Source organism: Acipenser ruthenus, chromosome 49 (assembly GCF_902713425.1).
Source record: "Acipenser ruthenus chromosome 49, fAciRut3.2 maternal haplotype, whole genome shotgun sequence".
In the NCBI taxonomy this organism is placed as follows: Eukaryota; Metazoa; Chordata; class Actinopteri; order Acipenseriformes; family Acipenseridae; genus Acipenser; species Acipenser ruthenus.
Genome location: NC_081237.1, coordinates 5,314,266 through 5,340,255, shown reverse-complemented (window position 1 = coordinate 5,340,255; position 25,990 = coordinate 5,314,266). Strand labels below are relative to the sequence as shown.

The 25,990-nt window shown below is 37.5% G+C and overlaps 1 long non-coding RNA gene across 4 annotated transcripts in view; it reads left to right on the top strand.

Annotated features, from left to right (window-relative positions):
• LOC117966352 (uncharacterized) overlaps positions 1–25,990 on the top strand; it is a 62,169-nt gene that overhangs the window by 20,696 nt on the left and 15,483 nt on the right. For 2 of the 4 annotated variants that reach the window (XR_009319932.1, XR_009319931.1), the window contains exons 2-4: positions 429–469; positions 11,399–11,496; positions 16,713–16,877. This is a non-coding gene — a long non-coding RNA (uncharacterized LOC117966352). Of the gene's footprint in view, positions 1–428; positions 470–6,520; positions 6,747–11,398; positions 11,497–16,712; positions 16,878–25,990 lie in introns of all 4 variants that reach the window. The other 2 variants (XR_009319934.1, XR_009319933.1) reach the window with 2 other exon arrangements.

Here is a 25,990-nt window from a genome sequence, read left to right as displayed (position 1 = left end):
AAATAAAATGGGCACCTGTGTAATATAATAGATATTGCCTTCATCACATTCTCATCCACATGCTGTATGAAAGCAATGTGCACATATTATCTATATTAATACATTAGCTGAAGCACACAGGGGGTTGTATTAAGCATAGCTTTACAGTGAGATTTCAGATATTTGCATGGGGAATTGTAAATTCAAACACTGCAGCTAAGTGTGTATATTATATCTTTCAGTGCAGACCAACCATGCGTTCGTTTTACTCCTTAAGGTTTTTTTGTGTGATTTTATATTAGAGGATGTTCAACAGGAACACACATTGATAACCTCTGAGTGTGTACAGAAATACTGCGTTTTTAATTGATTTGCTGTTTTGTTTTTTCCTAATGAAATGCTGGAAGTGCAAACCGTAATTGATAGTTTTGTTTTTATGTATTTTACAGGCAACAGGTGCCGAAGGAAAGCATCTCATTGGCTGGAAAAGGTAAATACATTCTACTTTTAAAAGACTGTGATATTCTGTCTGAAGGCGTTATGGTTTTTGATTGAAGTCAGTACACTCTCTGTGCTATATTATCAGTTCTCTTATCAGAAGTTTGGTTTACCTGATACAGATCAAACTGCATACAAATTATATTAACCATCTTGATTCAGTTCAAAACACGAATGGGTTTATTAAATATAATTCATAAGAGTGTTTTTATTATTATACTGGATTGTATATGACAACATGTTTGGAGAAATGGGCATATGCTTTTATAAATGTAATATTTATTAATATTTCAAGTGATTTGCGAATCCAGGCGTCAGTACATCTAGCATGCTCGATAATGATAATGTCTTGCATATACTAATGTTATGATGTTATGTTTATATATATATATATATATATATATATATATATATATATAGCTTATTTTTGCATAAGTTGTTTCGCAGGCGGTTTGAAGCATTATATGCATGCAGACCATTGTGAAATTTTGCTCGCTGATTTGAAGTGAGTGTGGGAGGGTGTGTGGCGTCGAGGGGCAACGGGGGTGGGCTGTACAGGAATAGCATTAGCAATATGTGAATGCAAGCAAAGCAATGGGCAGCTGAAAATAAAAAGAGACGGCAGAATGATTTCCAGGAACAGTAAGCTGATTAAATACTGGGGGGTGGGGGGGGGCCTTATACTACTAGCAATCTCAACGAGAAGGGGTTGTCGTGCAGCCGTAACGCTGGAGATGAGGTGTAAGCAGGCCGCCTCCTTCTTCAGCCTATTCCGAGTTGGGAAACAGAAGTACCGCGCGCTCCTCCTCGGCGCTCTGCACGAGTGTCGCTGTGTTATTGTGCGGCAGGATCGGCGCTGGCTGGGAGACTTCGCTTAAAATATAGAACACCGGTTTAATTTCCGCTCTCAGCCGGGTCACGTGCCCCGACATCACAGTCGAGTTAATGTTTTCATCCCCGGGGGGGGGGGGGGGGGGGGGGGGCTTTATTTTGATATTAGTGTGTTTCGGGGATAAAAATCATATTAAGCACCAATTTACTGAACTGTTTATAAGAAGTGTTATCTGATTTTATTATTATTATTATTATTATTATTATTATTATTATTATTATTATTATTATTATTATTATTATTATTATTATAATTCTTATTAGTAACTTTTACTCTGGGTGACCTACAGAATACACTTGTCTTGGTAAGACCTCATTCCCTTTGTTAAATGCTACCCCTGCAATATTTACACAATAATGTTTTTTTTCGTGTATTGAATTGTGTCGCCTGTATACTCTGTGTACAGTATTTTTCTTACCTTATATAAATTATAAGGTCAACTACATTACTGCGCTATTTATATGAAGTATTTATAAGAACGATGCTCTATGTTCATATATATGTTATATTTGCTTACAGTTTATAGCACAGCGTGGAAGATACACGCCAAATATCTGTAAAATTATATGAAAAACGTATTAGTATTTTGCATCCATTTGTTTTACTTGAGTACGCCCGCATTCCTCTACGAAGGATATCTTCCAAGCTGTACCTATGAGATTAAGGAGTCGCTTTGGTGCAAAGATCAGATATGGACATTGCATCTAAGCATGCATCCTCTCTTAACGACACCTGCCTGCCTCCCTCCGCTCAGCAGTGGCACGAGGACATTAAATTAGCACACCATAGCAACGCCGAGAGACAGTCTTAGATCAGCGTCCTTCCATTTTATTCTCAAAAAAATGAATTTGTTGAAGATGACGTGCTTTGTCTTATTGTATGTGATATGTGTATACTATAACACATATCAAGCATGGGTATACTGTATGGAGAAGTAGCAGTCAGTGGTAATGGATGCACCAACCGGCAGACCTCTCTGGTGTAATTACGGGGGCTGCTAGCCATACACGCCGATGCAGCGCGGTTCCTCCAGTGTCTGCCAGGGTCAAGCCCACCCCCAGCTGTTCACATTGTACTGTGACGTATAGAAGGCAACAAGTTCCATAATGTGATTCCAGCTCCCCGGATAATACGTTCTAGAACTCCAGAACTTGGCGTGGAAAAAAAGAACACACCCCTATTTTAAAGCTGTGACTCCTAAATAAAAGAAAGAGATGCCAAATAATAATAATAATAATAATAATAATAATAATAATAATAATAATAATAATAATAATAATAATAATAATCCACACTTTCTATAATGCTATATGTAAAGTATACAAAATAATATTGTTTAGAAAACAAATACCTATCCTCAAACAAGCGACTTTAATATAGGTTGAAAGTAGGCGCAGACTGGAGTAGACATCTCCGGTGAGCACAGTAGGGGGCAACGTTTGGTATTCAGTTAGGAAAAAAAAATCTTGCATTGTGCTACTTATAACCCAGTATCGCTCTGTGTGTGGATGCGATTGTATGCGCATTACAGATTCATTTGGCACGGTTTTGCTGTTGGAATCACATTAAAGGCTGATTGTAAAAGAATACGCCAGTCATTTAAAAGGCATCACATCTGGAGCGGAGCACGCTTTCAGGACCCTGGACAGCGCAGATCCCAATAACTGCAGCAGTGCAGTGCTCTGCTCGAAAATACAGTGTACAGAACTCAATTGAGGCAAAAACAACACAAATAGATTCACAAACCAAAGGTGGTGTTGTTTTGGGGAGGGAGTTTGAGTTCCAGTTGCTACAGATTGTTACATTGTTTTGAAGTTCTTGGGCCTTATTCATAAAGCATTAGTAATCTGCCGTAAAACCTCTGCAGTCCATTCACCTGGACGCGTATAGGTGACGTTGACAAAACTTTATCGCGTGACTGTGTAAGTTTTTGTGTTCTTGTCTGTTCTGATGAATTGATTAACGTTTATATATTCACGAGACTCATCGACTGCTACTCTGTACGCAGTAGAAAAGTTTAACGGGACTCGCCAAACCTTTATTCAGTTAATCAAAACCATTATTATTCCATTATCTCCATGGTTAAAGCCGCGTAACTTTAATCCTGTGTAAACAAACTGAAAAAATCGTCCCACTGTTTAATAAGATAGTCACATTTTACAGTTCCATTTATTATTTCATTTAATGGGATTGTTTTAGCTGGGCTATAAACAAACACGTTCCCAAAATAAACACTATACTGTAAATGCGTTTATAATCTGTAGATTTAATAAGATATTTAATAAACACTGTCTCTTGCAGTATGATCGCTGAGAGTTTGCTGTTCGTGTTTGTGTAAGTTCAAAGAGTTGCTATTTGCTAGAATGTACACATGCCTCAGGCTTTTCATTTAATGTATTTAAGACCCGAATAAAACAAAATTATCGAGATGTTTTATTTGGTCTACTGAATTTTGAAATACATTGTGTTACAGGCAATGACTGTGTTTTCGTTATTTGCCACGTCTTTGCCTTACCAAATCCTGATATAATTGACAAACGACGTCAAAGACAGCGGTGGTGTTCTGTTGCGTTTTTCTCAACACATTTTTTTAATAAAAACCCGACTGATTCCTTTGAATCCACAGGTAACGGGAACAATGCAGCCGCGTATCAGATACTGAAGCGCCGAAACTCCATATGTAACCCAGCGTGAGGGGAGTATTATTGAATCAAAGAAACTGCAACACCTGCAGCCCGCCAGCATTAATTAGAGGCTTTAATGTATTATCATCCCAGCTACAGCGGGCAGTAGAGCCATGAAACATGCATACAAACCTGCCCATGCTGATTTTATATCATATGCGTGCTGAAAGAGAACCGGCTCTTTGTAAGACAAACAGAAAGCCTCGCTTCATGCATTCAGATGTACAATTAATGTAGAAATCTGGGGTGACAGACTTTTAAAGTATATTAGCAGATCTATCTATCTATCTATCTATCTATCTATCTATCTATCTATCTATCTATTGCAATATAATGTATACAAATAATAATAATAATAATAATAATAATAATAATAATAATAATAATAATAATAATAATAACAAATGACTTTTTGCCAAATGTATGTGAGGTTTCAAAGACTTAGATGTTTTTAAAAAACAAAAGAACAAGATTTTAATTTTACTTGAACCGTGGCGAGGTTTTCAACTTTTTATTGAAACTCGTATTGCTTGAGTATGGATCTTTCTGTCAATCTGTCTACCTGTCTATCTATCTAGCTAAATTATTTACTGATGTCCAGTACTGATTCTAGTCGCCGGGCACTGTGAAACTGTACATTTACTTTTAAAGATACATCATACATGCGAAGAGACGTGCTTAAGGTTGCTTATAGTATCTAGAGTACTCTATACATAAAATATGAATTTAAAATAACTTGCACCTTGAATCACAGACACACACATTCGCTGCACATAGTGAGGCCTCTGACATCGCCCCTATTTAAAACCTCTATATGCTAATTATAGACTGGGTGGCTAGTTTCTCATTGGCTGACTGGACGGTTGCCAGTCACTATTAATCAATGTCAGAGTATGAGTGCAGATTGTAATTGATGGACTGCGTGTTAGCCTTTTAACAGACTGAAAGTTAGACAGCGCTGTCTGGACAGAGAACGCGGGAGATGGACAAAGCACCGCGTGTAGGTGGGGTGTGTGAAAGGAGGCAAGCGTACCTCCATGGGCTGTCACGGCACATACTCTGTGAGAGATTTGGCACAGTCGCTTTCTGAGCACACTATGCAGATTTGATGTAGCAAACGCGGCGCATACCTCTTTTGTTTTTCTTTGTTTCATTTCATTGGGCAGCAGTGTGGAGTAGTGGTTAGGGCTCTGGACTCTTGACCGGAGGGTTGTGGGTTCAATCCCAGGTGGGGGACACTGCTGCTGTACCCTTGAGCGAGGTACTTTACCTAGATTGCTCCAGTAAAAACCCAACTGTATAAATGGGTATTTGTATGTAAAAATAATGTGTAAAAAATAATGTAATTGCATGAAAAATATAATGTGATATCTTGTAACAATTGTAGTCGCCCTGGATAAGGGCGTCTGCTAATAAATAAATAATAATAATTTTAGCTTATATGAGTAACGAAAACCAAAAATAGAATACAATACTAAAACGCTGAAATACAAAATCCTATATGGATGCTATATGTCAAAATATATTTAGTGTTTATTAAAATGACAAAATAAATGATAAAAGACACGAATGTACAATGGTATAGTATTATAAAGATATGAATGGTGTCGTCTGATTAAAGCAACACACTGATGGGTATTGTATTTGAGTGTGATATTGAGTCTTCCTAAAATCCTAATGAAACTGTGCATGCAATAGATCTACTTTCATACTGTATTCACAATGTTATTACATATGGACGGGAGTCATGTAATCCCCAGATGCAGCCAGAGATGCTTTCTCCTTTCCTCTGTATTTAGTTGCATATTACTTGAACTGGATAAGTAGCCCACTTTCTGCTCACATATCACATTATTAACTGTGTGAGTGCTGTGGGTTTTCAATGGGCTTTTCAGCACAACCCTGCCTTTACCAAAGTCTTTTAATCGGGGATACTGTTTGTATTACAAGTAGGCATACCGTTGCCTCATTATCGGGAAGAATGACAGAAAAAATCAATATTATATATATATATATATATATATATATATATATATATATATATATATATATATATATATATATCATATAAACTAGTAAATGACCACCAGTACTGTGGACTTTTTTTAACAATGAAAAATACAGTAAAATAAGACATTAATAGATAGATGGTCAAGTTTCATATATATAGTCTTTATGATTGCATTGAAAAAATGAAATATAAAAATATATTTTTTGAGTGGCTAATATTTAGCTATTGCAGTATATATCGATTTAAAAACAGTTTTTTAAAAATCCTTTTATACTATGTAATCAAATCGAACTTACAATATATGTATCTCAGAAAGAATGTACAGTAACGTACTGCAGATTCTAGCTGCATTTAAAAAAAGACTTCTGAGTTTATTTTGTAGCTTGCAGGTGGTGGTAACATGTATTTCACTAATTAGTTCTTTCCACCCCTGAACCGAATGTAATGTGTTTGAAGGTGCACACAAATGAAGCTCGGGCTGTCTCCGATTCTGAAGGTGTCCTGTGTCGCTCCTTCCGGCTGCTTCGGAAATCCTGGGCAAAGAGGAAGCGCGTGCCGACACCGCCAGTCCAGGTGCCACGAGCCCCACTGAAGTGTTAATTAGCGAGGAGAGTGTTAATTAGAGAGGCACATTAATAAAAGCAGCAGCTTCCTCTACCATCTACAAAAGACTCAGACCGAGGTGAATGTCTCGCTTTGTCTTTCTTTCTTTCTTTCTTTCTTTCTTTCTTTCTTTCTTTCTTTCTTTCTTTCTTTCTTTCTTTCTTTCTTTCTTTCTTTCTTTCTTCCTTCCTTCTTTCTTTCTTTCCTTCTATTTGTATGTATTAATTTATATTTCCTCCTTTTTTCTTTTATCATCTCCGCTGTTTTATCTCTTCTTTATTTCTCTTGGTATATATATATATATATATATATATATATATATATATATATATATATATATATATATATATTCTTTTCAAAACGTTTTCTTCTTTTTGTTTCATTGTGTTCTTTGAATTGTTTTATTGTCTCACTTTTTCTTTCTCGCTTACTTTATTTTCATTCTTCCTTTCTTTAGTTCGTGCGTTCCGTTGAGGTATCAGTTCAGCTTTTTAACCCGGCCAGGTGTCTGTTTCACAGTTATAGTTTAAGAGGTGCACAGGTGCAGTTCACCTGGTGTAGATCATGATCGAAGATGTAACCCCAGTAAGATTAAATATTCCTCATTAATTTCATTTCTGATAATCTGGTATTTCTGGGAAAAAAAGTCCGCACTGACAAAATGGAATATCTCAAATAATAATATATATATATTTTATAAATACACCATGGAACATGAAATGGCAAAGGACACAGCGCAGTACGAGACAGGGAGTAACAGTATAGATGTGAACCAAACATCAGATATAGAAAGCATGGCCTATTCAAAAAACTAAACGGGTTGTTTCCCACAATCGAAATAATTGTTTATACGAAGAAAATATAGGGAAAAAAATCCATCCATTCTTCAAAAGGACATTTTAAAAATGTTTCTTTTTTTTAAAATTGTGTATCTTATACCTGCCTAAAGATTATCGTCTTTATTATCTTTTATTTTATTTATTTTTGCACATTTACTCCTGTAACATGTTATGTATACTTGTTAGGATGCAACATTTCGAAAGTAGCGGAATTGTTAGTTATAAATATTAGACATCTGCTAGATACAATGTAACATTTATATATAAAAAATACTTTCAATTCCGTATATATATATATATATATATATAGTTGAACGACCACGCTTTATCGATAAAGTAATGTATTGTATTTTAAACAATGACATCGAATAATATACATTTTTATTACTATTTCTCTAGGAAAACTTTTTTTTTTCAGTAGGCCTATATTTTTAGACGTACATAAACACAAGAGTATATATAAAAATGAAATGTGTAAGGCTTAATATATAATGTATTTATTCACAACGAGAAACATTGTAAAATGTAAAATACAGTGTATTTACCACCGAAGGAAAAACAAACATTCCACGTTGTGATGTCCGCAGGAATTGGTTCAATGAAATAGAATTACATCTAAAATTTCATAATGAAATAAAAAATAATAATAATAATAATAACAATAACTAAATACCAAGCCAACCACAAATGCCAAAACTTCAAATGACGAGTCACATTCTGAGCAGAAATCGTCGACGTGGTCGCGTAAGTGCAGAATTACACATCAAGTATCCATTCTTCCTTTTAATATTAAATGACTAAGCAAGCCTAAAGAGCCATATTAACCTACACCGCCTTTGTACTGTGTGTACCCTATACCACAGGACAGCTACACATTATTATTATTATTATTATTATTATTATTATTATTATTATTATTATAGAAGAATATTAATAATATTAATAATTACCACCACAACATAATGTGCTAAGCACTGTTGAAAACATAAGTACACAGAGATCCAATGTTCAGTTGCACAGTATTCTGCAAAAAGAAACCGTGTTCTAATAAAATGGACAGAATTTTAACACAAGCTGTGTATTCTTTAATAAAACTAATTACTGACTTCCACACCTCTTTATGTTGCGTAAACACGAGTATCGCAGAACATATACATGCGTGGTATGCGTTATAGTTGTATCTTAGTATTTAAGTCAGTAGTGGTTCGAGCTAGTACTAGCATACCCCCTAATTGTAAGCACTGGTAGTATCGGTTCATTACTATGGTTTTACCCTGTACAAAAAAAAAAGGTCAGACAAATGCAATAGATAAGCAGGGGTACATTTCCCTGTTCCATATTTCCCAACGACAAAAACCCAGGAGGATGTTTTATATTTGTGGTGATCTTTTTGAGTGTGCGCAGTACCTACCTACCTACCTACCTACCTTGTGATGCAAATCCTGCTGAAATGCAGTAGCAAGCTCACGCGACTGCACCACGAGAGAATATGAATTACAGCCCAATTCAAACGCAATCCTTTCGAATGCGATGATAACACGAACATTTATAAAGAAATATACCATCACACCACTTTGAAACAGTGCTATACTCAGCCAATTCGATCTAACCAGCAGATTATAGAAAATAAAAAACGTATATTAAACTAAATCTGTATTTTATAGACGGTAAGAGGTTTAAGGACCGGTAAACAAAAACTGTTCGTTTTACATTTAAATTATCTCTGTATTTCTGATGAATATAACAGGGCTATCGCGTTTGCATTTGTGCATCCCATATAATGCGTCATAACGTGTTACATCCGTCAGTCTTACCGACATGAAAAAGTGGTAGCTTATTTGCTATTTCAACAAAAGTAACGCTTCCCAATGCAAAACGGAAGCATATGTAAAATATGTGTTGCAATTTGTCGGTGGTGTAGTCCTCTGAAACAGAATCATTTATAGGAACATATACTGCATTGTATTTAAATTATATATTATTATAGACGGTAAGAGGTTTAAGGACCGGTAAACAAAAACTGTTATATATTACAGTATAAATAGCCTACAAATGCAAGCTAGCTTTAAAAACACGATGAACTTGAACTAAAGCCTTTGGCCTACACCTATCCTCTTTCAACGTCCCCGTGGAAACGGCAATTGAGTATCATCTTTACCGACATGATGAATGTAAGACTAATTAATACACACACACACACACTCACACACACACACACACACACGTGATTTATTTATTTCATTGCGATGTAAAATATCTTAAGTCATCATTATTCTCTCTAAAGATCGAACAATAGGCTTGAGCATGGCTTTGTAACATTGTTTCTGGAGTATACAATGTAAGGCCTATCGTTCTTTATTAATGTTCTTATTAATTGTCAGTTCTGTTATATTGTGAATGGAAATAAGCACAAACTATTTTAGATGCAGTCTATAGCCTCCAATATATACAACACAGAACCAACCATTCACAAACACAAAAAGGCAGCTATCATTATAGTTTGTGAGGGGGAATGCAAAAATGTAATTATTATTCACCCTTCCTCCTCCTCCCTCCCTCGATGTCACGCTTTATATAATATGAACAGAAATATATTCTCATGAGGGGAGGGGCTCTCCTTAGAATGGAGTGGCCTAACCCACCTTTTACCAAACAATAATAATAATAATAATAATAATAATAATAATAATAATAATAATAATAATAATAATAATAATGTGCTCAAATAGTCGTTTCTAATGGGCCTTCACTTCTACCCTTAGTATGTTAGGGATATGAACAACGCGCGTGTATGCAGTAGTGTGTGGTTTCATAATAACAAACAGCCTACAGTATTACAATTTCAAATATGGAGATTCTGGTAACTTGTGCATTTTTATAGAATACTGATTTCCATCTGGGAAGACCCCAACATTTCTACCCATGCAGAGCGGCTCGTACTGTATAAAGGTGTCACTATACTGTACCGTCTGGGAGAACTCAGAAACAGAATCTTAAAGTTCTGTCAGTGCCTAGGCTGATAGATCGATAGATCGATCGGATATCTGCTGCGTGTTCTGTTTCCACAGACAGGCCTCTGCCTGCATACAGATGCACACACAGATGCACAGTCCACCTAGATGTCCAGCTACGTAGCTGTGTGCATTTCTTTAATTAAGCAAATGTATGTGTGTTCGTCTGTCCTTGGTCCGCTCTCCACCCCTGAGATATGAGGCTAGTGGTTACAGCTTTTCTTGTCTCGAGGTTGCTTGTGTGTATCAATAAGCATGGATAATGATGGTGACATCACAATTGCATTGGTGGAGTGACCTCCGTGCCCTATTCAGGGCCGCCAGCCGAGTGTTTCCCTCAGTGTCCCTCCCAGCAGCGCGTCCCCAGCCTGGCCCTAGACAGCGCGGCGTTCAGCATTGTCCCACCACCGTCCCTTCTATTATGAGAGAGAGAGAGAGAGAGAGAGAGAGAGAGAGAGAGAGAGAGAGAGAGAGAGAGAGAGAGAGAGAGAGAGAGAGAGAGAGAGAGAGAGAGAGAGAGAGAGAGAGAGAGAGAGAGAGAGAGAGAGAGAGAGAGAGAGAGAGAGAGAGAGAGAGAGAGAGAGAGAGAGAGAGAGAGAGACTCTGTGTGTGGCGGGGGGACCGATCAGCACCGTAGCTACAGTCTCAGTCATAGAGACTACTTCTACAACTGATACTGGGCGAGCGGGTTCACGGTGGAGCTGGATGCTACAGTTTTAATTGTATTTATGTATTTATTTATTTGGACAAGACCTATGGCATGACGTGGTGGACATGTTATATTATTTTTTTTTTAAAATAAGGATTCCTGTTTTTGTTTTTGTTTGTTGCCATCCCAACAGTTTTTTTTTCTTTTCTTGTTTTTTTTTTTTTTCAAAAAGGACGTCATTCACCCGAGGGTTCGTGAGAAAACCCCCACCTTCAAAACCCACCCAGACAACCGGTCGTTTTAACAAGGCAACTCTGACAAGCAGAGCAAGTAAGTATAACTTCACGGGCTGCTTGACTTTTTAAACAGTTTATGTAATGTCCTTTAACTCATTGCTTCGTAGATTGCAAAGACACCGCAAACTACATATAGTGTAACTAACAAACATTTTTAAATGCGCTTGTAATTCAGTTAAAATAGTGTATGTGTGTGTATATATATATATATATATATATATATATATATATATATATATATATATATATATATATATATATATAAATGCAATGAACCAACTGTTAAATAAAAATGAGCTCTAGCTGCAGATGGAAGTAGCTTTTAAACGCATTATTTTAATGAAAATCAATGTGTACGTGCTTTATTAGAATGGTGGATTTTGTAACGGTAGAACCGAAGTGGAATGTTGCTGCATACTTCGTGGATTCACAGGCCTGTGATTTTGGTGAGCTTGGAGATTCGCGTTGATGCATTGGTTTAAAGTTTGTGTTGAACAATTGTAGTTTGGTGTCCTGTTGGGACCTAGTTTTGTTCAAGTGGCTTCAAATATTTCGTATATTTTTTCGACTGCTGCTGGTTTATATTGCTTAAGCATCAAGTACTACTTTAGAACACAACTTGAATACATTGTGAACGAGAAGTCACGATCGGGCCTGTTGTATGTGAATTGTAGCCGGGTGAATTGCTTTGCAATTTATGGACCTAAAGTGTTACCGAGGAGCGACTCTCTGCCCTTCGTTCTTACGCGGTACCCCGATCCTGAATGCTTTTCAAAACATCAGCTGAGTCTGTATGTAGAAAAGTGGACTCGGGGTCACAAAATATAACTTGGCGTTTTAAAAAAAGTGGTTTCAGATGCAGGATCCGGGCACATAGTTAAACCAAATGTTTTAGAATGAAACAAAGTCCTATGAAACCCGTGTGTTGTTGTTTTTTGCTTTAGACCCACATTCTGGCTGTAAAGTTATAAAGTATAGATTTACAAAAAAAAAAAAAAAGTATCTTGGGAGTTGCGAATGCTTAAAGAGCCTTTAAAATAAATATCCGATGAACAGCACAGCAATAAAAAATCTGGTGGGGGAAAAAAAGCCAAATACATGATTTTAATAATGCATATTTTATAGTAGGCTTTTGCAAATTATTGTGCATTCTTAAAACGCTATATTTTGGGGGGTCTCATCTAGGACAAATGCTGAACTGTCTTTTGAAATAAAAAATAATAATACATAAATAAGTGACTGAATAAATAAATAAACGGACCCCGTGTAATCGTATCAGATAGAGACAATACTGTACCGTGCGTGGAGTTGAGCAGATTCTCTACCGGCCGCTCTGCTTTCCTGTGTAGACAACAGCAGCTGCTGGAGACGCGCGGTCCCTTTAAGAGAGCTGGGTTAGTTTTTCTCTTTGGTTATCTAGCTGTATGAGTGTATCTGATATCATAAAGCTAGAGAACCGAAAGTAGAAACTAATTCCGAGGACTTCGGCACCTGCCTCTGGAGCGCGGAGAATGGGGAGGGTGGAGGGGGGCAGAGACTGCTACGGCTGAGGGACATTGTGCGTTCGTTTCAAGACCATAAAATGCCGAGATGTGAATGCCACTGGGAGTGTGATTGTAATGGAATAAGTCCAACTGAAAGGAGTGCATGGGCGAGGGCTGCTTCTGAGAGAGATGTATCCATCTACTGTAAATATCTATATAAAACCAGGGTAATACAGCATTTGAACCCAAAATTGAGGGGATCGATCAAAAATAGATCTGAAAAGGCGAGGGAATCCGAGAAATACGGCCTTAATACTAATCAGGTATTCTGTTTGAGGTGGGTGCTGACGCCGTTGTGGGTATTTTTTCATTTGTGTGTGTGTCTCTGTGTGTAAACACGGTAAACAATTGGGTTGCAATTATTCAATGGATGCTTCGCAATGGAGATAAAACGACGATTCGAGCGATTGGCCTTTCTCGTGAGTCACGTGCTTAGCAAGCTGCAGAATGTAGTTGTGCATTCTGTTAGACAACAGTCTCCTTTTATTATCGGTGTGTACAGGTGCAGAAACCAAATATGCATATTTATCATTATTAGTAAGCACTTTGAATGCATGTTTAAAAAATATGATCTAGGTTAAACTTTAATAATAATAATAATAATAATAATAATAATAATAATAATAATAATAATAATAATAATAATAATAATAATAGGGTTGGGAGTAAATATGCAGTATCCTATAAACAAAACAAAACCTTATTTGATACATGTGTGTATAATTCATATTCCAAGTAGCTTCAGGTAGCCTATACTTCCTGCAATGCTTTTGAATTATCCTGATAAATACTTTGGATAGGAATGTATTCATTGTGGTGTTATATTATAGGTTTATCTGAATGCAAATATTACTAATACTAAAACTAATACTACTACTACTACTACTACTAATAATAATAATAACTGTAACCTATGTGCCAGTAATCACGAGAGGCATTAGGCAAATATGGACTGTAAAGGACGCTTGGTCCAGGCGTTTGTCTAGTTTGGTTTTATGCGTATTTGGATAGTTTTAACACTAACTCTAACCCTAAAACAGACTGCAGAGCCTTCTATGACTTCTGGAATGGAAGTCGTGTTACTGTGCAGCGGGTTTTGACGTCAGTTTGCAACACAAACTATATGCGTGGGCCTGTAGGGCTGAATTAAAAAAATATAGCCAAAGATATTTAGACATCCAACCATATTTTATATTTTACTTTTTAGATGACCTGCTTATTTTATAATATAGACCACGTGATTGCCATTCTACTTCATTCACAATTACGTTTTCAAAGCGTGACGATCGACCATTATTTCAGGTAATGTGTAGCTTGAATGGGTACTTCATACAATCCTCTATTTTGGTATTATAGATTTTCTCATTAGAATAAAAGATTTATTTATTTTTTGGGGTTGTTGTTGTAATTAATGCCAAGGTGAATTCTGCTGCGCTTACCCCTCAACCTCCACGCGCACGCGGTATAACGGTTTCCTGCGCGCCTCCGCCACGGGGCGAGCGCGAGCGTATTTACAGTACTGGTAAATGGACAGCGACCAGTTACCGCCATTCTCTTCACAATACTTACCAATATGTTTTAACTTTGTGTGTAAATTACAGTATATTGACTGGTAGACTACTGCTAATTAAAATAATAAATGTGTTCGTTTTTAAGAAGAAGAATTGTCAGGTAATATTACTTTTACTAGTATTATTATTATTATTATTATTATTATTATTATTATTATTATTATTATTATTATTATTATTATTATTATTATTATTATTATTAGTAGTAGTAGTAGTAGTAGTAGTAGTAGTAGTAGTAGTAGTTGTAGTAGTAGTATAGTTTGAAAATTTAAAAGTAAAGCTGGTTATTCTGAGCTTGGCAGTTGGTAGCTTAGCAACCGTCTCCATCCAATTCACATCAGATAGAAAACCTTGGTTTTATAACAGGTTTGTGTAGGCCTTACCATTTTTTTTTTTTTTTTTTTTTTAGCAATACAATATCTCTCTTGTTGCACATTTAATACATTTTATTTATAACCAATAAAACGACCTGTTTGAAAATGAAATTTTATACTACTGTTTATAAGGAATACAGTGTTAAAATGTTTAAAATAAAACATAACAGCTTAGGCAGTGAGTTTTACATATTGCAAGATTATAATTTAATATAGGCTACTTGCCAGTATCATAATGTTAACCAATTTAGCTAACAATATAATTGGTTCTTTGAAACATAGATATTATTATTGCAGAGGAAGTAATTGTGCCACAATTGTATTCCAGATTACAACCAGTTTATACAATTTAATATTTTGTATCTGTTAGGTGCCTAAAAAGCTCACTCTTTATTAGAAGAATACACCACAAATACATTTCATGAAGGAGCAGAAACTCATGGAAGTTAAAATACATACAGACCTAGAGTAGAAGTCAGTTATAAAATAGCAAAACAATACAAAACATTTAAAAATAGCAAAACAATAAAAATGTAATGAACCAACTGTTACATAGAAAGGAGGTGTAAGTTGAATGAGGAAGTCGATTTTAAACACATTATTTTAAAGAAAATAAAATAAAACAATTTTAATAGTGCTTTATTAGAATGGTTAATATTAGTTTTAAGGTAAAACCAAAATGCAAAGTTGTTACGTGCGTCATTATACACCAAAAATAAAAAAAGAATAAAGCCATTAAAACTTGGATATCCTAAATACAAAATCACTGCGTTTTATTTATTTTTTACAGTCGTGGTCCTGATGCTGTTGTAATGCTGTTGGAAGGAAAATTATGTTTATAACTCACTGTACAGCACAACAAGGATTCTTGAAAATATCACTCAGAAAGTAGTGAATAAGTGGCTCCATTTAGAACTTTTCTGTGATGGGCAAATGTACTTTATTTGTCTGTGTGTGTAAGCTATGTTTGGACAGAGGATATAACCCGGGTTTCAAATCAGTGGCATTCTTGTGAGGACTAGTAACCAATAAACGAGGAGAACCACATCAATGTCTTCTTCTGAGCCCTTTTAAAACAATTAGGGACACAAGATGGGGGTAGTTTCTCAGTTGTTAGTAGTGGCACTGCACTGGTAATGCATTGCTTGATTGCAATGGTAGCTCAAGAGCAGTACAATGGTAAGTCTGCCATTGATATAACGATAACTACAGTAGTAACATTTGATATTTCTATGGAATAGCAAAGGCATGAACCAATATAAGGTGCTGTTAATCCATTACATTAACATGGTACCATATCAGGAGCTGACAGTGTGCTTCCCTCTCAAAAGTATGCGTTTAACAAAAAGAAAAATCGCTGGTAATTGCGGTTTGCTGGTCATAGTGGTTCTGGTAAGGTATTTTTCATATCCCTCATGGTTATGTAGTTGACTCGAGGACATTTTCAGGTAATGTTTGACTTTTAATCATTTGAAGTTTTGAAGTATTCAGGGTCTGGGTTAACTAAGAGCCATAGTTATTTGTAATAGTAGAAGTCATTAGTAATTGTGATGATTTGTTAACACTCGTCATCCATTTTTATTATTGTGATTTCCTGGCAGCTTGCAACTACCATACTCTTAACACCCTGAATCTTCACAACACATATCAAGCACAAAGCTCCTTTCATCTTATAGGAACTAGCCATGACCATGGTGGTATTGAAACTTTACTACCAGGGTAGACGTGAATGCATTCTGATTTCTGACTTTCTCTTTGCAGTGAGTTCCACCAGAGGTTGGGTGAGAACCACCCTGCACCCTAGGACTTGGATAGATGGGCCCTGAAGCGCCACAAGCAAGCCGGCCCAAGCTTGAGGAATCTCTGGGGATGTGGGGATGGCTTCTGTTACACATAATTAGCGGTTCAGAGTGGTAGCCACGATAGGTAAGAGTTTTTTTTAATATAATTCCTAAACTTAGCCATAAATATATAAATAAATAAATACTACTATTACTACTACGTATGACTGCTACTACTACTACTGCTAATAATAATAATAATAATAATAATAATAATAATAATAATAATAAATGTGACAAAAGTACAGGTAATAAGGTCTGTCCCATTCTTCATTAGAACTCAGATCCCCTCCCCCACCCCCAACCCTTTTGCCTTGAACCTGACAACAAACTAAAAAAACTTTTTTTAAATCGCCTGATCCAATTTGTCAGGATCCTCGGTTTGAGGAGATCAGGGAAAGGAGCTAGCGACTTGTGTAATCTATATTTTAATTCCATTGTCGGGTGGCCTCCTTATCCCTTTAAGATGCTTAGGAGACCCTGTCTGTCTCTCCTTATGAGGGGTGCTCATGTGGAAAGTCTGAGGGTGGCTTAGACACTCGCTCCCTCTAATTCTCTCTCCTCTCCCCTCCGATCCCTCCTCCCCTGCCATTGCAAATGGAAGACCGGCAATGCTCCTGTCAGCAGCTTCCAGCTTACTCATCTTGAAAGCCTAGGAAACCCAGTTGAAAGTTCAAGGGCTTTTCTTCCATTTTCGGGTGGCCTTTGCTCAGTGCATAGCCACCCATATGGAACACGGCATCTCTACCTCAACCTCATACATAATCTAAATGGTTGGATCTAAGTACCCGCCACGCTAAAATATGTAAACCTTCTGTATCCACATTTTTTAAAATTTGTCATTACTGATTTTTTTTTTTTTGTTTGTTTTTTTTTGCTATACTGGTAGTAATTTAATTATGGGATTTTTGGGATATGTTTTATATTGCAGTAGTGACCTCCACCTGCATTATAATCAATATCTTTTTTTTTTTGTACTCCAGCAGTATAAATGTTACTATTGCTTCCTGGTATCTTATGATTACTGTACACAGGGATTTGATTATTTAAACAAATTGGTTTCAGGCTATTTAGATATTCCAAATGCAGCGCTATAGATAAACTGATGCTACTTCCTGGTGCCTTTGCTGTAGGTTTGTCTGATTGCAGACCATTGGAGTTTGATTACAGCACATAAAGTGATGTGCCAGGAAGCAGCAAGGACTTTTTGGTCTATATATCTGCATATTCCAAATTAAAATACAAGCAAACAATCAAATGATCTTCAACAGAAGTAAATGAGGTACCAGTGATAATAAAACCAAGGTGGGTTTAAATGGGTTAAAAACAAAAGTTAGCACTCCTTTAAAACTATCAGCATTGTTGGTGTTTATTACAATGCACTTCTGTTTTGAGTCATGATCTGTAACATTGCTTAATGCAATGTATAAAACCTCCTACTGCTGCACATATGAGTATGGGGATTTATTTTTACAATAAAGTAAAAATGTTATGCAGAAAGTTAAATGAAAACAACCTTGTTTGATTCAGGCACACAGTAACTACAGTAAACCCTTTCCAGAGTTCCATGGACTGCATACGAGCTATTGGTTTAGCAATCAGCAGGTTGAGGCTTCTCTTAGCCACTGAGAAAACAAAGCAGCCAACAAGTGCAGTCTAGGAAGTCTGTAGAAAAAGTTTTTTTTTTTTTTTTATAAAAACTGCAATAAAATCATTCAGATTTTCTTTTCCTAGAAATAAAAGTTTTTTTTTTGACATACTGTGGCACGCTGTTTATATAAATCTACCTTGGGGAGGAGAGGGGGGGGAGAGACATGGATTTTAAAAATAATAATGATAATAATAAAAAAAAAAACAGATCAGAAAGTGAAGATTCAACCCTGTGGCGGTTCGCCATACTCTATAGCAACCTTTTAAACCTTACACAAGTTGAGTTGTGTTTTAGATAAAACTAGCTGGTGGTTGGAAATAAGCAGTCGATATCAGGTTCACACACAGTTGGATCAATACAGAATGAGGATGTCAGCTATCATTGGAGATAATGGGGAATTGAAAGGAACTGACAGAGAGAGTGTTCTTGATGGTGAGCTGATTCCATGTTGAGCTGGTTGGAAAGAGAATTTGCAGTGTACTCTTACCAAAGGATCTTTGATAGCAATGGCGGGGCTCTACAGTGGTTACGCCGATGGCAATGTTTTGTACCTGGTGGCAATGGTTGCCGGCTACAAGTTAAAATGGTATTTTAAAATGTTCATATTTTGACATACCAATGATAACATAATGGCTTGAACCAATAGTACAATGGTACCATATTAATCAACCAGCTTGTTTCTGTATCTGTGCCAATCGTAGTGTTGCTGGTAATGGTCTGCTCTATTCACAGTTTGTTCAGCACGAGTGGGGTTATTATTGCGTGATTCATTCATTTCCACATCTCAGCTGTTTCGTTGTTTGTTTGTTGGGTTGTTCATCCAGCTGGAAATCTGGGGCAAAAAAAACAAACAAAAATAAACAATAGTCTGAAGGCATAAGGCACTGTGTGCTGTGCTCGTCCGGGCGATCCTGGGAGGGAGCTTTTTCTAAATACCGGTATACATAAAGCCGTTCCACACCATTTGCCTTGCTTATGGATAAGCCTAGGGCAGGATGAGTAATCCCTTAATATACAGGGCAAAGTCTCGGATACTGCAACTGTATCTTTGGGTTCTGTTTTCAATTTAATTTTTGTTTTTCACGGGTGGTTGGGTTGGTGGGTGTAAGAAGGTTCGAGAGGCCCACTATGCCTGCTACCCTTTACCGATCCTCCCCGCGTAGCCGTCTTCTGTTTGTTGCAACAACCGAAAGAACGCCTTCTCTCTTATGAAGTGTTATGTTTAACACTTAAAGTATATACATATATATATATATATATATACACACACACACACACACACACACACACACACACACAGTATGTATATGTTTGTGTGTGTGTGTATGTGTGTGTAGAGTAGGTGGGGACATCAGAGTTCAAAGGTTATTTTACAACATGACCTAAATGGAATTAGTCTGTTCAAGACGTAGGATTCTAAGGCAAGCTTAAAGCAAACTCAGAGCCAGGCTAGAGTAAGGCAGATATAGAGAACAATTATGATTGCTCAATTTTGGAGCAACAGAACCCTGAGTCATTCATAATAATTGCAAAATTAAAATGACATGTGAAGCTACTTGCTCTAAATCCGCTATATAACGAGGGCAGTGATATATTGAGACACGTAGAAAAAATAAGCTGTCAAATAATGTAACTGTAATATGTATCTAATGTACTTTATTGCTTTACAGATTTAGTGAAAAATGGGGAAATACTTTATATTGCAGGGCAAATGGTAAAAATACCAAATGTCATACTGACCCAGTCATAACTACTATATTACTAAACAAAATGGCATGAGCAAAAAAAGTAAAAAAAAAAAAAAAAACAACACTCTGACTTATTTTTGTTGTTAAATACAGTAACAAAGCCTACAGACTGGTAGCATCCAACAGGTAGCACTGATAGCATATCTATTATAGAACTGACAACCAATTCATATTGTACGTCTAATGCAGTAATATGTTATTGTCTTCAACTTACGGTACTGGCATTGCGGTGTTACTGTATAATCTACATGGATGTGGAAGTATAACAAACTGGATAAGATAAAAAAGCAGGATCTTTTAGTGTCCCGGGAAGACATATTGAAATCCTGGGACACCTTCCTCAAAACCGGGATGATCCCAGGAAAACAGGGAGAGGTGGCGGCCCTAATACACAGCCAGTACACTTTCAATTTCTTCACTTTAAGCTCCAGGCAGCAAAATGTTTACTGATATAGTCTGATGGGGTAATTATTATTCAGAGGCACGCGGTTACATTTTAAAGACTGTTGAAAAGGGGAGCCAGGATCGTAATATATCTGAATCATAGTATAGTGAAGCGCGCTATACTGAAGGGTGGGTGCATTCTCTTTTTGAATTTGTGTTTTAAAATATATTTGGGCAGTTGTGATCTGACACATTTGTCCCAGTACTCAAAGTCTTCTCTCGCAGCTATACATTTTAAGGTATTTCCAAACTTTTCAACATTTTCTGGCGATTGGTAGGATCTCAGCAACTCTGCCAGGCTTTTAAGATTTGTATGCGAAAACTGTTACAGCTCTTCTTATAAGTTGATTTAAATTATGCCCTCCGCATTATACAGCGTGATAGGAAATAAATCTCTTTACATGGATTCAATGAATAGGAGGGGGGCTGCTTTTATGTAAGGAATACCAGAGCACATTAACATAAATTAAAACCAATTGGAATTAGGGGGTTGGGGAGGAAATGGAAGTACCGACATTAAAATAAAGATAAAAAATAAAATAAGGAAGACTCCTCGCGTCTTAAAAAAAGTGTGCTGGAATTAGTTTTGGTCTGCAGGCAAGCAGGGAGAGAGAGAGGGAGGAAAAGGGAAAGTGTGCCTGTGCATCTGGAACCTGACTTGTTGAGATTGATGGACTTTCAGACGTAGGAAAACGGCAGGCTTCACCAGGATACCAGGCCTCTGAAATTTCTATGCAAACAGGACCTTGGATAATGAGGCGTATTTATTAAGGGGGAGGGGGGGTATAGAGGCACTGTGAAAGGCAGAAGGCTGCTGGATGAATGCAAGGAAGAGGGGGGGGAGATGGAGAGCAGAAAAAAAAAACCGACTAGCCCTTCATTGGTTCAATGTAACGAATGGAGCAGCTGTGAAAGGAGGTCTCCTCTTTTTCTCACGCCCAGCGCAAGGGGAAACAGTGGTCTTGCTGGCGAGGGTCAAGTCGTATTGCTAATATATACACAGCGGCTGTGTACTTATTCAATACATACACTCTGCACACTTATTTTATGCACACACGCACACACACACACACACACACACACACACAAGCAGAATGCAGCCTGACACTAATTTCATGCACACTGGGGCCTTTGTCTAGGTTTAGGCCGGCAGTCTGGGTTACTCTCGGGGTCTGCAAATTAACTAACTGTCTGTAAGCAAACTAACAGACAGACACCCCCCTGCCCCCCCCCCCCCCCCCCCCCCCCCACACACACCACCACCACCCCAACCATACAAGCACCTGCCACCTTCGGGTGCACATTCTATAATTCAAGTGTGGCTGGGCAATCTGCATGACCACCTGGACTTCACAGCCTGCAGTGGAAATGACACACAGATTGTAATATGTTTCACTTTGTTATTTTTATAGCCTGCTTAAGTTGTTAATGAAACGGAATACAGTGCATACAGAGAGATGAGTGGAATGCTATATGGCTACTGTCCTAAAATGTTACAGAAGATTTCCTGTCTATGTTTTTTTTTTTATGTTATGGTATAGTATTAAATAAAAAACATTTTTCTGTTCCTGTCATTCGCTTGGCTCATCCATAGATAGGGTAGATTACCGGTACTGAAATTTCACATTCAGCCTTGATATGTGAACCATTAAATAGCAATTAACAATGCAGTAGTATATGCATGTACAAAAGTAGAGGATCCAATAATGTTTTTACATCCGACAGGCTTTCTGCTCTCATGATTCAGTACCTGATCAGGGGTCATTTAGATGTTTCTGTCAGCTTCTTAAGGGCCAGCTTTCCTCCCACACAGAGTGGGCAACCGGTCTCCCAGTATCCCAGTAAGGTAACCTCTGAGACAGATCCTTTGAGACTGGGAGCCTGAGGCGTTCATGGATTCATCGCAGGATCAAGAGCAGTGTCTTCTGGAGTTTTTATAGCTGTAGGATTACACAGTAGCCGCAGTGTTTGCCTGCTTGCCGTGCTTGTTCCATAAAAAGAGATTTTTTATCTTGGAGACTCAAAATAAAAATGGGATTGTTAAAATATTTAGACAGACATATATGGGTTTGAAAAACAAATTATTTTTTAACATGCTGATTATTTGAAGTGGTACATTTTTGAAGCCATCACAGCTGGCATAGTGCAGAAAGAGTGCTGACATGTATGATGTTCAGGATTTAAACGTGAAAAACAAATGCCATTGCTTTGTAAGCCTGCCTCATTGTCTTGTATGTTCATTATTTAACTCAAGGAGTTGGTGATGACTTCTAACCTGGCCAGTGGCACTGCAAAACTGGGCTTATGCAAGTAGCTGGAAGTTCAACCCAGCTTAATCCCTAAATAACCTCCCGTCACAAAGTTGTTTATTAATTTAAGAAAGGCCATATGTGAGGCGATGTTGTGCTTTCAGCAGAGAAAAAAGGAAAACAGTCGTAAATTATTGGAAAAAAGTGCAGGGAATAAAAGAGGTGGGTCATGAACGGGTCACCTGGAGTTCAAATCCCAGTGTACTGCTTGGGTCCTCACAGTGGGGTCAGGGTAGGTGTGACGAGTTTGTGCTGGGGCTCAGCCTTGGAATGAAAGAGAATTATTTAGAAAGGCAGGGCCAGTAACTCATTTTGGGGGCGCAATATTATTCATATGCCAGTGTTGATTTAGTTTAATTTCTTCACTTTTATTTAATACTGATATATTTAAACACTTTGTGAGACTGATACATTATAACTAACTTTACTAACTCACGATTAGCACTACTCTTTGACTACCTTACCCAAGCCAGGTAAAATGCCAGAGCATTACTGTAGAACAATATAACAGCCAAGGCCTTAAAGAGGATGGCAAATTTAAGCAGTGTTTCAAATCACACAGCTTTGCTGCAGCCATGTTCTTTAAAAACACCAGGACTTGAGATGTTTGACTCAACACAGACAATTATCGGTCATTACAGCACCCTACTTTTACGTCTTGCAGAAAAATCATTTCTGTGACCATGATCTGAATGGACTGCGCACAACAGAAAAAAGATCTGTACAATATTCTTGTGTTACGTTATTGTTTATGAATATTGTTAAAATAACAATGATGATAATTACTCATTGAGTAGTACCTTTGTATCTTTGCATCACCATTTCTGTCTTTCCCTTTTTTCTTCTTTCTCTCTCCCTCTGTCAGATTCCCTCCCCCTCTATCTCCTCTCTCTTCTCTCTCCATGCCTCGATCTCTCACTTATATGCCCTAAACCCTTTTCTTTCTTTTTCTTTCTCTCTCTCCCTATCTCTCTCTCTCTCAAATACCTGGGATCTTCCTCTTGTTTCTGGTCTCTCTCTCTCTCTCTCTCTCTCTCTCTCTCTCCTCTCCCCTTGCCACAGCCCAGCCGCAGAGTATTCTGGAGGAAACGTCAAAGTTAATCTGGGCTCTGCAGGCCATGTTTACACCATTTTCCAGCAGATTTACCCTCAAAGGGGAAACAACATGCCCATTCTTCCATTAAACGTGTTCAAACACATACCCTGCCTGTCTGACACCCACCCATTGTGTGCCAGCTCCCCTCCTCCTCCTCCGCCTCCCTCCCTTTCAAATACAAAGGGCCTCAACGACCATAACAAGACGTAAAGGTGCTACCAAAACCAGTAATACCAGTAAAACTAGAAGTACAGAATGTACAGTAAGCATAACAAGAATACAACTTAAACTCACGTTAGTTCATCTACTTTGTTTTGGTGGTGCACTGGCTACATGATAACTGGCACCGTTATTTCTGCTACTTATTTTTTTGTCCCCCAAAAAGATTTCCCCTTCCTGGTTGTAAGCAACATTCAATCGGCATGAGAAAATATGTTCTCTTGTATTTCTTTGAGTTTACAACAGTGGAGAATGAAATATCAGTTTCAAGTTCTCTCTCCGTCCCCCACTCTCTCTGTTCCCACTCATGTTTTCTCCTGAATGGACAGACTTCTTCTTTCTGCCGACTAATTGCAACTCTCTTCTTCTTCTTTTGGTTTTGATTCTATTATTCTTTCTTTTAAAGGCTGTTTTTCTTTCCATTGTCCCCACGTTCATGCCTAATTGCTCCCCTGTTGTTAACTCATTCACTGTCATTCTTCTTCACTCATTAAATTGAAATACCGTTTAATTAACATCGCGGGTCCATGGAAAAAACAGGATGCTATTCAGGCGCTGTGTTTTGAATATGCGCTCCACAGATTATCTTAGAATATGGATATATTTCTAGGTATTACCCTGAAGAAACCCTAGCATGACCATCGGCAGACACCTTTCATTACCAGCAGTGGTGGCAATATGGATTTGATATGGTGCTATAGCATCACCAATAATTACCAGTGTGTATCTATACTGTTGTTATACTGTATTTGTAAGTATGAAAATATTACCACTTGATTGTACCATTGTAGCTGACCATTAAAACAATATTTGGGCTGTTCAGCAACAAGGGTTTGGTTCTGTAGGAATCTATTAAGTTGAATGTAAAGTATCCCAATTGTTATATTCTGCCCTTGTATTTTTTTTTTGCTAATATAAAAACTTAAAAAAAAAAAATTCTAATAGCTACGATATATACAACACAGGGTTCCCTCTTACCCTCTTTCTTCTATCTCATCCCCTTCTCCCTCTCCCTCTCACTGTCACTCTCTTTCTCCTTTGACCGACCCCCACTCCCTCTGTGGTTTAATTGAGTCTATGAGTCAGCCTCCCCCTCATTCCCCACGGGCCCCTCCCTCCCAGGAGGGGGACATTGTCTGCCCCGTCCCGCTGATGTAATCCCCTGGCCGGGACAATGGCTGGACCTTGGCGGCATAGGGGTATTAGCCCCCCAATGAGAATACTGCTTCTCAGCCCGCCCCTCCTCCGACAGCCCCTTACCCCAAACATCTCTACAACCCGGGCCAAGAAAACAGGGCACCATTAAACTACACAGACCATGCCAAATGGACTCAACAAAGGAGTGGTGCTAGTCACTAAAACAGACTTCATAAAGTATATTGAGAAAAACCATTACTGCTTAACCAGTGTGCCTCGTAAACAGTGGTGGAACAAGCCTACCTAATTAACAATATAGAACTAACTCACTTCTTAGACTATATTATGCCTAATAAATACACCTAATAAACAGTATTGTAGGAATCATTGAAACTAGCTAATTATAGCTCACAAACTGCATTGAATGGGCTAAATTGATAGTTCATTATGCATCTTTCTTAAGTTCTGTGTTTTCCAGGTATCGTTCTTGAATAGATTGTGAAGATAAGGAAACGTTATGATTTCTGTAATGGACGTTTGCTTAAAGAACGGGACTTAATCGAGAAGAGTTCTCCGTTTCAAATTCACAACTTA